We start from the raw sequence: 12,988 nt of genomic DNA, 5'->3' as shown, positions 1-12,988 counted from the left end.
GACGGAGTGGGCTAAACAAGGTGGGGCTTGAAAGGAGACAGTACTAATATGGGAGCTATGCCAACAATAAAGATGCAGATAAAGGAAATGAGAAGGGAAATGTTCAAAAAGTTCCCAATAGCTAGCAACCTAGTCAGCTGTGCTTGTCAGCATATATGAAGATGACAAGCATGAGGATCACAATGGATGAGGTGGTTGCGACATATTTGTGATGGCTATAACGAGGACTTTCGCTCATATGCTTTAATACTTTTAATATCCATTGAGGGTTAAGCTCTACTTTAACTTGACCTCCCCCAAAACAAAGACTTGAGCAATTTAGAGTCAAGTAATGCAACAATACGAAGCTAGTGTAAGCTGTGCCTGTTACCGTGTGATGGGAAGACAGGCAAACTCTGCGCTCATGGGGTGAATCACAGGAGGTCACACGTGAGCTGTGCCTGTCAGCGAGAGATGGGACAGGCTTGAGAAAATAGTGCATTGAGAACGATAGCACCTTTGTAATTGGCAATACTCATTAGTGAGCGTCCCTTCACTTCATCAAATTTGGTACAGTGGTGAGGGAAGGGTTAAATTCCAGATCTGCGCGCCAGTTAGCAGCGCCGCCTCAGTCACTGACGTGGAAACGCCGCAATTCTCTCTCAAGCTTCGGGCAGCCTACCTCAGCTGTGAAAACATTTGCTTTCAGAGGGGCCCTCTAACCTGACCCGCAGGGAGGGAAGGGTTAAGCTGTGAGCTTCGCTCAGGGAGGAGGCGCCTTCTAGGTCGGTGACGGGCTCATGCGGAAGACAGAACCGCTCGTCCTCTGTCGTGAGGGAACAAGGCTGCCGCTTTCAAACTCTGCTGCAATGTGCTTCACTCTCGCTGGGGCCCTCTCATGCGATCGTCCCCTGGGACCACTGCTCCGACAGGCCGTACCAAAAGCCAAATGCTCCCCCTCCCGAACCTTCTGACTGCATGTGCTGCCGCTCCTCTCTGCCATGATACCTCCACCAATGCCTCGAGCTGAGGCACAGCGCATGGGCTGCCGTTGCCTGCCACACAGAAGGAGCTCCCTCCTTTCACCACACAGTCGATGACTCTCGCAAGTGAAATCAGCGATCGCAAACTGCATATTGGCCGGGATCGCCTTTCATCACACCTCAAAGCCAGTGGTCACCACTGCCAGATGGCGGGGCTCTCGTCACAACTCCATCCGGAGCGCTCGCAACGCCAGGGCTACCTCTTTTCCACGTCTCCGCTCACACCAGATAGCAGGGCAGGGGTCTGGAAGGCTGCAGTCCCCACTTCGCCACTCTTCCACGAACTGGACAGCAGGGCAAATGCTTTTACACTTCACGTTGCTTGAGGCAGTAGTAGTATAATCAGCATCAGATAAGGTAAGAACCTTCCAAAATTACTGGCTATCACTGGAGTATGTATTGGGGGGGATGGTGTACCGTCCCCACACGGTTCTGCATCACGAGTGTTACAAAGAAGAGACATACAAGTGAATCATCTGGAGTCTTCTTTATTCCGTCTTAACACCATCACAGTTTCCAGTCAGCTGGAGTCAGCTGTGGAATGTTCGTACATGCCAGGCTGGCCTGTATCAAGGGGAAGGAGGGGTGGTGGGGTGTATCAAGTATAGATTACAAAATTTCCACAAATGACCATCGTGGTCCTCCCATTCAGGAAACTTCTAAAATCAAGGCTGAGCCTTGACCAGGGGGTGGTGCACAACTCCTCCGTGATGATGGGTGTAGGAATGTCTGAGGGGCTTGTGATTTGGCACACTGGACACTGTTACACCACTTCCTCCACCATTGACCTCGATGCCGGGGAACCACACCTTTTCACGCATATGGGATTTCATCCTCATGGTGCCTTGGTGTACTGCATAGGCTAGCAGCCTCATCTGGTGTTGGCGTTCGGCAGGGATCACCAGCTGGCACCCTCTTACCAAGATACCATCTTGAGTCTTGCTGAACTCATTACGCACCTTCCACATTCTGATTAGTCTCTCCTTGTCCTGCCCAGATCAATCATTGTCGTCTCACAGGAAGTTCTGCCAGGAACCCTCTTGTACTGTCACAGTCACTTTGAACATTATCAGGTCCCATTTTACGGCTTCTTCAATTTTCCCTAGGCTTAGCGCCCTAGGGAAGGCCATCTGTGAGATTGTATGAATGTACTCCTCTGCGGATTTAGCGTCGCCTGTAGCTTGCTGTCTGTTGGAGGGGGTGATGGGAGAGAAAGTTTGCAGGGTTTTTGAACCTGGTCTGTATATTACCTCCACGCTGTAATAGGATGTCCCACCTTTCTATTCACAGTGAAGGGTGTGGAGCTGATCCTCTAAACAGCGGGACCAGAGGCTGGTGGTACGTGATGACTTTGAAAGGCCTGCCACTCGAGTATAAGTGGAACTGTCCGCATGCCCACTTTATCGCCAAAGTGTCTTTTTCAATTTGGGAGTAGTATGTCTCTGTGGAGGTCAATGCTCTGCTAGGGATGCCAGTGGTACAGTAAAGGGGGTGGTGATGGACAGAGTATCTGAATTAAGCAGAACACTCCTACCCAGTCAACAGATCAGGGCTTGATCCATCACCGTTTTTTAGCTCACTGCACCATCCCAGTTCAGAACCTGGCTATATGCAAATTAGTCTGTCCCTGGCCCAGTGCATCATGGGAACAGGGCAGACCAAACTACCAAGCCAATTATTTACCGGAAAGGAAACAAGCTTCCGGGGACCGGTTTCTGGCATCACAGCCGTCTTTGGCCCGGCTTGCTTGAATCCTGATGGTGCAGTGAGCAAGGGACTCACGTCTGAGCATACCCTTCCACGCTTATGGTGGACAAAACGATACAGTAAAGGGGGTGGTGATGGACAGAGTATCTGAATTAAGCAGAACACTCCTACCCAGTCAACAGATCAGGGCTTGATCCATCACCGTTTTTTAGCTCACTGCACCATCCCAGTTCAGAACCTGGCTATATGCAAATTAGTCTGTCCCTGGCCCAGTGCATCATGGGAACAGGGCAGACCAAACTACCAAGCCAATTCTTTACCAGAAAGGAAACAAGCTTCCGGGGACCGGTTTCTGGCATCACAGCCGTCTTCGGCCCGGCTTGCTTGAATCCTGATGGTGCAGTGAGCAAGGGACTCACGTCTGAGCATACCCTTCCACGCTTATGGTGGACAAAACGATACAGTAAAGGGGGTGGTGATGGACAGAGTATCTGAATTAAGCAGAACACTCCTACCCAGTCAACAGATCAGGGCTTGATCCATCACCGTTTTTTAGCTCACTGCACCATCCCAGTTCAGAACCTGGCTATATGCAAATTAGTCTGTCCCTGGCCCAGTGCATCATGGGAACAGGGCAGACCAAACTACCAAGCCAATTCTTTACCAGAAAGGAAACAAGCTTCCGGGGACCGGTTTCTGGCATCACAGCAATCTTCGGCCCGGCTTGCTTGAATCCTGATGGTGCAGTGAGCAAGGGACTCACGTCTGAGCATACTCTTCCACGCTTATGGTGGACAAAACGATACAGTAAAGGGGGTGGTGATGGACAGAGTATCTGAATTAAGCAGAACACTCCTACCCAGTCAACAGATCAGGGCTTGATCCATCACCGTTTTTTAGCTCACTGCACCATCCCAGTTCAGAACCTGGCTATATGCAAATTAGTCTGTCCCTGGCCCAGTGCATCATGGGAACAGGGCAGACCAAACTACCAAGCCAATTCTTTACCAGAAAGGAAACAAGCTTCCGGGGACCGGTTTCTGGCATCACAGCCGTCTTCGGCCCGGCATGCTTGAATCCTGATGGTGCAGTGAGCAAGGGACTCACGTCTGAGCATACCCTTCCACGCTTATGGTGGACAAACCGATACAGTAAAGGGGGTGGTGATGGACAGAGTATCTGAATTAAGCAGAACACTCCTACCCAGTCAACAGATCAGGGCTTGATCCATCACCGTTTTTTAGCTCACTGCACCATCCCAGTTCAGAACCTGGCTATATGCAAATTAGTCTGTCCCTGGCCCAGTGCATCATGGGAACAGGGCAGACCAAACTACCAAGCCAATTCTTTACCAGAAATGAAACAAGCTTCCGGGGACCGGTTTCTGGCATCACAGCCGTCTTCGGCCCGGCTTGCTTGAATCCTGATGGTGCAGTGAGCAAGGGACTCACGTCTGAGCATACCCTTCCACGCTTATGGTGGACAAAACGATACAGTAAAGGGGGTGGTGATGGACAGAGTATCTGAATTAAGCAGAACACTCCTACCCAGTCAACAGATCAGGGCTTGATCCATCACCGTTTTTTAGCTCACTGCACCATCCCAGTTCAGAACCTGGTTATATGCAAATTAGTCTGTCCCTGGCCCAGTGCACCATGGGAACAGGGCAGACCAAACTACCAAGCCAATTCTTTACCAGAAAGGAAACAAGCTTCCGGGGACCGGTTTCTGGCATCACAGCCGTCTTCGGCCCGGCTTGCTTGAATCCTGATGGTGCAGTGAGCAAGGGACTCACGTCTGAGCATACCCTTCCACGCTTATGGTGGACAAAACGATACAGTAAAGGGGGTGGTGATGGACAGAGTATCTGAATTAAGCAGAACACTCCTACCCAGTCAACAGATCAGGGCTTGATCCATCACCGTTTTTTAGCTCACTGCACCATCCCAGTTCAGAACCTGGCTATATGCAAATTTGTCTGTCCCTGGCCCAGTGCATCATGGGAACAGGGCAGACCAAACTACCAAGCAAATTCTTTACCGGAAAGGAAACAAGCTTACGGGGACCGGTTTCTGGCATCACACCCGTCTTCGGCCCGGCTTGCTTGAATCCTGATGGTGCAGTGAGCAAGGGACTCACGTCTGAGCATACCCTTCCACGCTTATGGTGGACAAAACAATACAGTAAAGGGGGTGGTGATGGACAGAGTATCTGAATTAAGCAGAACACTCCTACCCAGTCAACAGATCAGGGCTTGATCCATCACCGTTTTTTAGCTCACTGCACCATCCCAGTTCAGAACCTGGCTATATGCAAATTAGTCTGTCCCTGGCCCAGTGCATCATGGGAACAGGGCAGACCAAACTACCAAGCCAATTCTTTACCAGAAAGGAAACAAGCTTCCGGGGACCGGTTTCTGGCATCACAGCCATCTTCGGCCCGGCTTGCTTGAATCCTTATGGTGCAGTGAGCAAGGGACTCACGTCTGAGCATACCCTTCCACGCTTATGGTGGACAAAACGATACATTAAAGGGGGTGGTGATGGACAGAGTATCTGAATTAAGCAGAACACTCCTACCCAGTCAACAGATCAGTGCTTGATCCATCACCGTTTTTTAGCTCACTGCACCATCCCAGTTCAGAACCTGGCTATATGCAAATTAGTCTGTCCCTGGCCCAGTGCATCATGGGAACAGGGCAGACCAAAATACCAAGCAGATTCTTTACCAGAAAGGAAACAAGCTTCCGGGGACCGGTTTCTGGCATCACAGCCGTCTTCGGCCCGGCTTGCTTGAATCCTGATGGTGCAGTGAGCAAGGGACTCACGTCTGAGCATACCCTTCCACGCTTATGGTGGACAAAACGATACAGTAAAGGGGGTGGTGATGGACAGAGTATCTGAATTAAGCAGAACACTCCTACCCAGTCAACAGATCAGGGCTTGATCCATCACCGTTTTTTAGCTCACTGCACCATCCCAGTTCAGAACCTGGCTATATGCAAATTAGTCTGTCCCTGGCCCAGTGCATCATGGGAACAGGGCAGACCAAACTACCAAGCCAATTCTTTACCAGAAAGGAAACAAGCTTCCGGGGACCGGTTTCTGGCAGTGGGGCACAGCTATCAGGCTCACCTTCTGGGTAAGGCTGCTCCCAGCTATACAGGGCTTGCGTGCACAAGCAGTTCTGTTGCCTTCTAGCCCATTGTGCTTTTGCTCAGGAGGGCATCCTTGCTCTTCTGGAACATGCCATCCTCTTTCTGACCCCATGCCCAGCTGGCGTCCATTTTCGTCAAAGCTCTTAGTGGTTCAGCTAGGGTGGCTAGATTTGTAATGAAGCGGCCGCAATATGTTGGCATTCCATGGAAGTTTTGTACTTCAGATGCTGTCTTTGGAGCGGGCACTCCTTTGATGGCCTTGCATTGATCCACCTGCACCCCATTTTGTTTGAAGACATGACCAAAGAACTCAATGGATGGTTGGGAAAAAGAGCACTTCTCCTTGTCTAGCGTGATGCTGTGGTCCTAGAGTCGCTTTAGGTGGTAGCGCAGGTGTTGGTGGTGTTCAGCAGCTGTCGGTGAGTGGATGAGGATGTCATCACTCATGTTCATGACTCCTTGCAGGCCTGACTGTGTTTTCTTTATTGCATTTTGGAATACTTTGCTGCTTAAGATATACCAAAGTTCAAGCATTTATACGATGCAGCCCCAGGTGGATGGTGAAGGTTGTAATATACCTACTTTCTTTTGCCAGGAGTAGCTGGTGATATTCAGCATTTAAGTCCAGTTTTGAGAACCAACTCGAACCATTCAAGTCAGCTACGATATCATCCATAGTGTGTTATATACCGTTCCCACTTGATGGCACAATTCGGGAGGCAGATGTTAATGCAGAGGTCTATCTTCCCAGGTTATTTAGGTTTTTCAGTGATCACCATCAGGGTCACCCAGGGCGTCCATCCCGACACCTTTTCAATCACACTGGTTAAGCCACCTATCTGGATCCCTGATGATTCCAATGGGGCGGTGACGCTAGTTCCCGAATCCTCTGAGTCTTGCCCTCAGTTTAGAGGAGGCGACACTGCTCCATTGGTAAATCCCAAGGGGAAGGGGGTTGGGATGGAGAGAGTGTGTAGAGTCAACGATGTTGTGGCTCTTCTACTCAACAAGAACACTGCAACAGGCATTCACACCAGTCTGATGAATGATACCGGCAAATATGGTGCCTATAAACAAACAAATAATAAGTCTTTCACGGCCAGATGTACGACCTGGTTTTGCATGCGCAAACGGGTTTGCGACCCGTTTGGCATGCAAAAACCTACAGGGCCATGTACAAAGCCTATTTAGCTAGTCGCAATGTATTTGAAACTCATTAAATAGGGTTTGCGACTCGCTATTAGGAAAGGGCGTTCCCTTCCTCTTGCGACTCACAATCCATGTAAGAATGTTTTGCAACCGCATTGGCGGTCACAAAACTCTCGCAATTTACCGCTCTCTTCAAGAGGGTGAAAATGCAGTCACAAATGGGAAGGGGTCCCCAGAGGACCCCCTTCCCCATTGCAAATGCAGGGGAAAATATTTTTTAGGGGCAGACAGTGATCCCATGGACCACTACCTGCACTTAAAAAATGAAACAAAAACGTTTCATTTTGTTTTTTAGATGCATCCCATTGCAACGGGCTGCATTGAAAAAAACTGCTTTATTGAAAAGCAGTCCCAGACATTGAGGTCTGCTGAGCCCAGCAGGCTACCATTCCTGGGAGGGCCAGCCATTTTCAATGGGGTCGCAAATTGCGAGTGCCTAATCAATAGTAATGAGGCGCGCATTTTGCGTCCCCAATGGAAATCTCAATCAATGTCGCAGACTCTGTAGTACATGCCAATTTGCGACGCAATGTGCGAGTCGCAAATTCCTTGGTTGTACATCTGGCCCTCAGTCTAGAACTAACTCTATCTCTAAAGTTATCACCTCACAAAAGCTTTTCAAATCTCAACCAACCTTTAGTTTTGTTTTCATTTAGATTGTCCATAGAGACCCCTCCATCAAAGTTCTCGAAACTGTAGTGAGTATGATTTCAGCATCAAACCCAGAAGCAAATTTGGATGGGGTTAGCTCAACCCAAGTCCTCTCTGGCAGAACCCTGCCAACAGTATGTACAAGTTGAACAAAAACACTGGTTACCTTTGTTTTCAGCACAATGTTGCGACTGAGCTCAGCACGTTGTAAAATCAAGTGTGTTAATGCTTCTCTCCTTTTCTTCTTGTTCTTTTTTCCATCCAGGTGCGACACTAATGCAGGACGTTCTTTGCGGTGAGGTCAAAGTGGGAGGATCAAGGGAGCTGGCAAGACAGAGTCCTGGAAGCCGGGAACCAGGTAATTGGCACATTCTAATTGTTTGTAACAAGGAACAGGTGCAGATAATTTACTTGAAAGGCTGCCTTCTAGAAGGTACTATAGAATATTCACAAAGGTCTCGTTCTAATTTCTTATAACAAGGAACAGGTGCAGATGACGAATTTGATGACGCTTACTTTTAGAAGATGTTTTAGAATGTTCACAAAGGTCGTGTCTCCAATTGCTTATAGCAAGGAACAGGTGCAGATGATTAATTTGATGAGGCTGTTTTCCTGAAGGTTCACGTTGAGGTTATCTATGCTAGTTGGTTGATGCTTATTCTGTTGGATTTTCTGGATTTTTCCGTGGCGCCTGAAACCTGACCTTGCATATGCATGGTAAACTATTTGTAAAAGATATTAAACCTTTTCAAACAAACTAGGGAACACCAGCTGCAGCTAGCTATTACCAACAGACAGTATGGGCAAATGTTAGGCTACAAGACATTTGTTCATTTATAAGTGTTGGGAGGAATGATATGAGTCATGCCAGTAGATTGTGATAGTCAAGAGTGGTGAGCTGTAGCAGGAATTCTGACACACACCTTGCTACTCGAGCATTTTTGAGGTTCTGCTCCACAAATGGCCTCAAGTCGAAAGATACACTGCAGTGGCACAGTGCCACTGGTTAAATGGAGCAACCAATGTGTGATTTAACTTGAAGGCCTTAAGGCATCTTAGGCCGTTGAATAATCCCAGAAAGTTATCCAGCAAGTCGTCAGTCTGGTGCACTTTCACGTTGTGGGTGAATGATACAAGGCCCAAATCTTCAGAAGTTTAACTTCCTACCAGTGTCTCAGCCTCTTTATCTAGCACATGAAATACTGTTGTGACCTCTTGGTCATTTGACTACACCTGCACGGTCATGCACCCTCGTACAGGCAAAGAAGATTGGTTTCCATACGTGAAGATCTTGGTATGTGACGGGGTAAGCGCTGGCTTGGGCTGGGGTCAGGTGTAGTGCTGAATCCCCAAGACGACCACTGACAACCCTGTGTCGATGAGGGACTTTACTTCAGACCCAGCAATTTAGAAGACACACGTGGCCTCTGTTGGCGCTTCAGCTCGTTCGCAATGGAGATGAGGAACACCTTTTCTTCTTCTTCATCCGCGGGCCAGACCTCTAGCCTATGACCGTGTCTTTGTGGAGGTCTTGTAGTATCTGGCTGTGTTGGATCATCCAGGGACAGTTGTGGCACCACTCTGGATAGCGGTCATCCTCCTCTGGAGCCTCTTCTCAAGACACCTCCCGGACAGGTATATGCAAAGTCGTTACTCTTCTCACAGTTGGAGCACGTACAGCCTTGTGCATGGCATGGACCCCCACAGACTTTGACTGAAGGGGTCCATGAGCCTTGGACAGGCCAGTCTTGTTTTTCATGCAGACGTCATCTGCCCGTTCTGTATTGATAGGCGGGGCCTTCTCTGGAGCTTGAGTGATGGCCAGGTCCATTTCATTAGCTCTCGCGACAGACAGGTCTTCAGAGCGTGTCAATACCAGGATGTCATCCAAGCAGATGTTGGGCAGTCACAGAATGAGGCCTCTTAGGGTCTTATTGTGACATCCCTGGATGATTTGGGCCCTTATCTCCTTTAACTGATCATCCACAGTACAGGTACTGGCCAGTTCATGCATTCGCACATATAACGCGTCAATTGACTCTCCCTCCCATTGACGGAACTGGCGGAGTTTAAATTGCTCAAAATCGGGACTCAACTGCGGGTCGAAGTAAGCATTGAGCTCTCTGATGGTGGATTCATAGTCTGTGCCAAGGCATGTGTTTGGCAGATGTTCAAACATTTTGTAGATTTCTTTGCAAGCATAGTGCAGCAGTAGGGATCGTTTGACAGCGCCATCAGTTGTCGCAACAAAATAATTCTCTAGCAGGCCAATCCAGGTCTTCAGGCTAGGGAATGCCGTTGCTGGGTCAAAGAGCTAATTGAAAGGCCGTAATACTCCCACTAGTGCATGCTGTGGAGGGAATTGTTTCAGTGGAGGTACACCTGGGGGCACAGCATCAGCGTCGTCAGCCATAGTGGGTGGGGCAAGAAAAGTCAAGGGCAGTTATTTGGTTGCCAAGCTGTTGCACACAAGTTCTTGTTTGTGTGATGTCCTCTCTTGTCACCCGTATCAATTTTCCATGTATTGTGTTTTTTGTTTCTGGCTTCTCCTTATTGTTTCCTCTAGTTTTTGTTTGGTTTTGTTTCTGTGCAGTGTCTGGTCTCCTATATAATTTGGTAGGCTTTATCCAGTGGACTGAAGCGTATGATGCCATTCCCCTGCTGTGAAGCACATGTTGCCCAGGCAAGTCCAGCAGTGGGGCATCTTTTTTCAGTTTAGAATGCTTTATTGAGATGAAATACAAGTAAACTGACAGTGTACATTATGACAACAAAGGTCAAATGGTATCATAGCCAAAAACAAAATTGGAATAACAAATTAGGACTATATTAAGAAGTATGTAGTGAAAAACACATAGAAATTTCTAAACTAATATTTAGAAAAATGTAATTTTAAGATTTTAAAAGGAAGGAGGGAGGAAAAAGGAGGGGGGAGAGAAGGGGGAGAAAAGAAAGCTAAGGGAAAATAGTACGCGGCAGCTGAGTGAACATGGAAAAATCATATTAAGGAAGAAATTGAACATAATGTTATTAAAACGGTTCCTTACAATATAAATAAAAAGTAAATCAGACGGGTAACTTGGAAAGAAATTTAGTGAGTGGTGACTAAAGTACATCTTTTTTAATCAATCGGGATGTAGAGGTGGCAAAAGCACGATCTAATCTGTGATGATGGCATAACAAGTTCCACCAGGCTTGATATAAGATTTTAGAAGTGTCTTTCCAATTGGCAGTGATAATCTGAAAGGTAATAGCTAAAAACAAGTCAATAAACTTACTGATATTTCTCTGAGCGTTCCAAAGAGGAGAGGAGCTGCCCAGAAAAACTAGTACAATTTCAAAATGAAAATTTGTGGATAAAAGCTGGTTTAGCTTGTTCCAGGTGAGTGACCAAACATTCTTAACCATAGGTCACAGAAAGAACATATCAAGAAAGTCACTAGTAGTATGAGGACAGGACCAGCATTTTGTATCATCAAATAATTTGAATTTATGGAACTCTAGGGGTGAGGAAAAGCCTATTGTAAAAATAGTACTGTGTCTGCGTGGCACTTGCTGAACAGGAGGAGGTGTGAATCTTTGGCCAAATGGAGCCCCAGGTTGAAAACGAAAATTGCGTTGCCAGATCTTTCTCCCATAGAAGTTCAATATTTGATTTGGTTCTAGGAACAAAGGGGTGAATAATATCTTATATATGGGAGGCTTTGAGTTGAGTCGAGAAGTCTAGGGAAAGAGAGGGTGATCGATTATGTGTTGTGGAGGAAGAATATTGGTAATGGAGATGAATAATGGATGCTTGGAGGTTAGAATAGTGGGGAGAGTATAAGGGGGATATGTCGTATTTATGTTGGATCTCCGTGAAGTCCATGAAGGATCCATTACTCATCAAGTGTTCAAATGTAATAATACCTTTATCGATCCATTCTTTCCAGAAGAGGGCTCTTTTATTAATCTTTAAGTATTTATTATACCAAATAGGAGTGAGTATAAAATTGTCCGAATGAGAGAGGTGAGCTCTAAGCAGGGAATTCACAACTGCAGTAGAATGTATGAGAATGGGAGATAAAAAAACGTCTGGGGGTTGAGATAATCGGGTGGCTACGGGAAAGGAGAATTGTGCATATTGGGATTGTTCCAATGAACTCCAAGCTGTGAAGGGTGTACGTAAAGAGTCAGAGAAAAAAGTTCAGACTTGTTTAAGGGTGAATGTAGAGGGATAGCGTCTAATATTAAGAAAATTAACCCCTCCTAAATCTTTGGATTGCTGAAGTCGGAGAAGTGACATCCTGGTTTTACGATTATTCAAGAGAAATTTAGTGAAAGAGTGACTGGGAGCATAGAGAGATAAAAATTAATGATTGAAAGCAACATCATTTTAATCGTAGCAAGTTCGCCACACCAAGACAAAAATAGTAGAGACCAGCTGTCAGTGAGTGCAGAGAGTTTTTTAAATATATCTGCAAGGTTGAGTTTGATGGTTTCTTTGATGCTATTAGTGTAAAGGAACCCTAAACATTTAATATGCTTGGGGCTTCATTTGAAACGTGTATCTTGAAACATATGGGAAAAACAGTGTTTATTTAATGGCATAACCTCAGATTTATCAAGATTGAGTTTATAACCAGAGACTAGAGAATACTCTATTAAAAGAGAGAAAAATGTTGGCAAGGAGGTAGTGGGTTTGGAAAGATATAATAAAATATAATCCGCATAATCAGTAAACTTGATTTCTGTGTGTTTAAACTGGAAACCTGTATAGAGTGACAGAGTTTTTCAAAGAATGGTTCTGGGGCCAAAATAGATAAAAGAGGGGATAAGGGGCAGCCTTGTCTGGTTCCTCTGTGAAGTGGAAAATATTTGGATTGGCAACTGTTTACCCATATAGAAGTGAAAGCTGCAGAGTATAACAGCTGGATGTATCTGAGAATGGCAGGGCTAAAGCCATGTACATACACAACAGAAATATGGTGGTCACAAAGCTACAATGAGAAATACAATTACTGAGTATACAGCCCCAAACAATGTGTGACACCATCTAACCTCTCATTAGTGGGATCTTCCTACAACATAGGAAAGTGGCTATAGGATTTCCATCAACTGCCCTTCGTGGCCAGTGTCATCATTTGGAACTCCTGCTTTCCTACCACAACACCTCATAGTTAAACAAGGTGCCTCTGTGGATTGGATGACATACTAGTCATTGGCAATTCCTCAAGAAAGGAAAGCCCTTGAAAAGACAGTA

At 46.6% G+C, this 12,988-nt stretch overlaps 1 long non-coding RNA gene across 1 annotated transcript in view; it reads left to right on the top strand.

Annotated features, from left to right (window-relative positions):
• Positions 1-12,988, top strand: part of LOC144818495 (uncharacterized) — a 164,310-nt gene that overhangs the window by 9,103 nt on the left and 142,219 nt on the right. The window contains exon 2 of the long non-coding RNA XR_013607124.1: positions 8,012-8,104. This is a non-coding gene — a long non-coding RNA (uncharacterized LOC144818495). The remainder of the gene's footprint in view (positions 1-8,011; positions 8,105-12,988) is intronic.

This window comes from Lissotriton helveticus, chromosome 2_1 (genome assembly GCF_964261635.1).
Source record: "Lissotriton helveticus chromosome 2_1, aLisHel1.1, whole genome shotgun sequence".
NCBI classification, from domain to species: Eukaryota; Metazoa; Chordata; class Amphibia; order Caudata; family Salamandridae; genus Lissotriton; species Lissotriton helveticus.
This window is presented reverse-complemented; position numbering and strand designations above follow the sequence as displayed.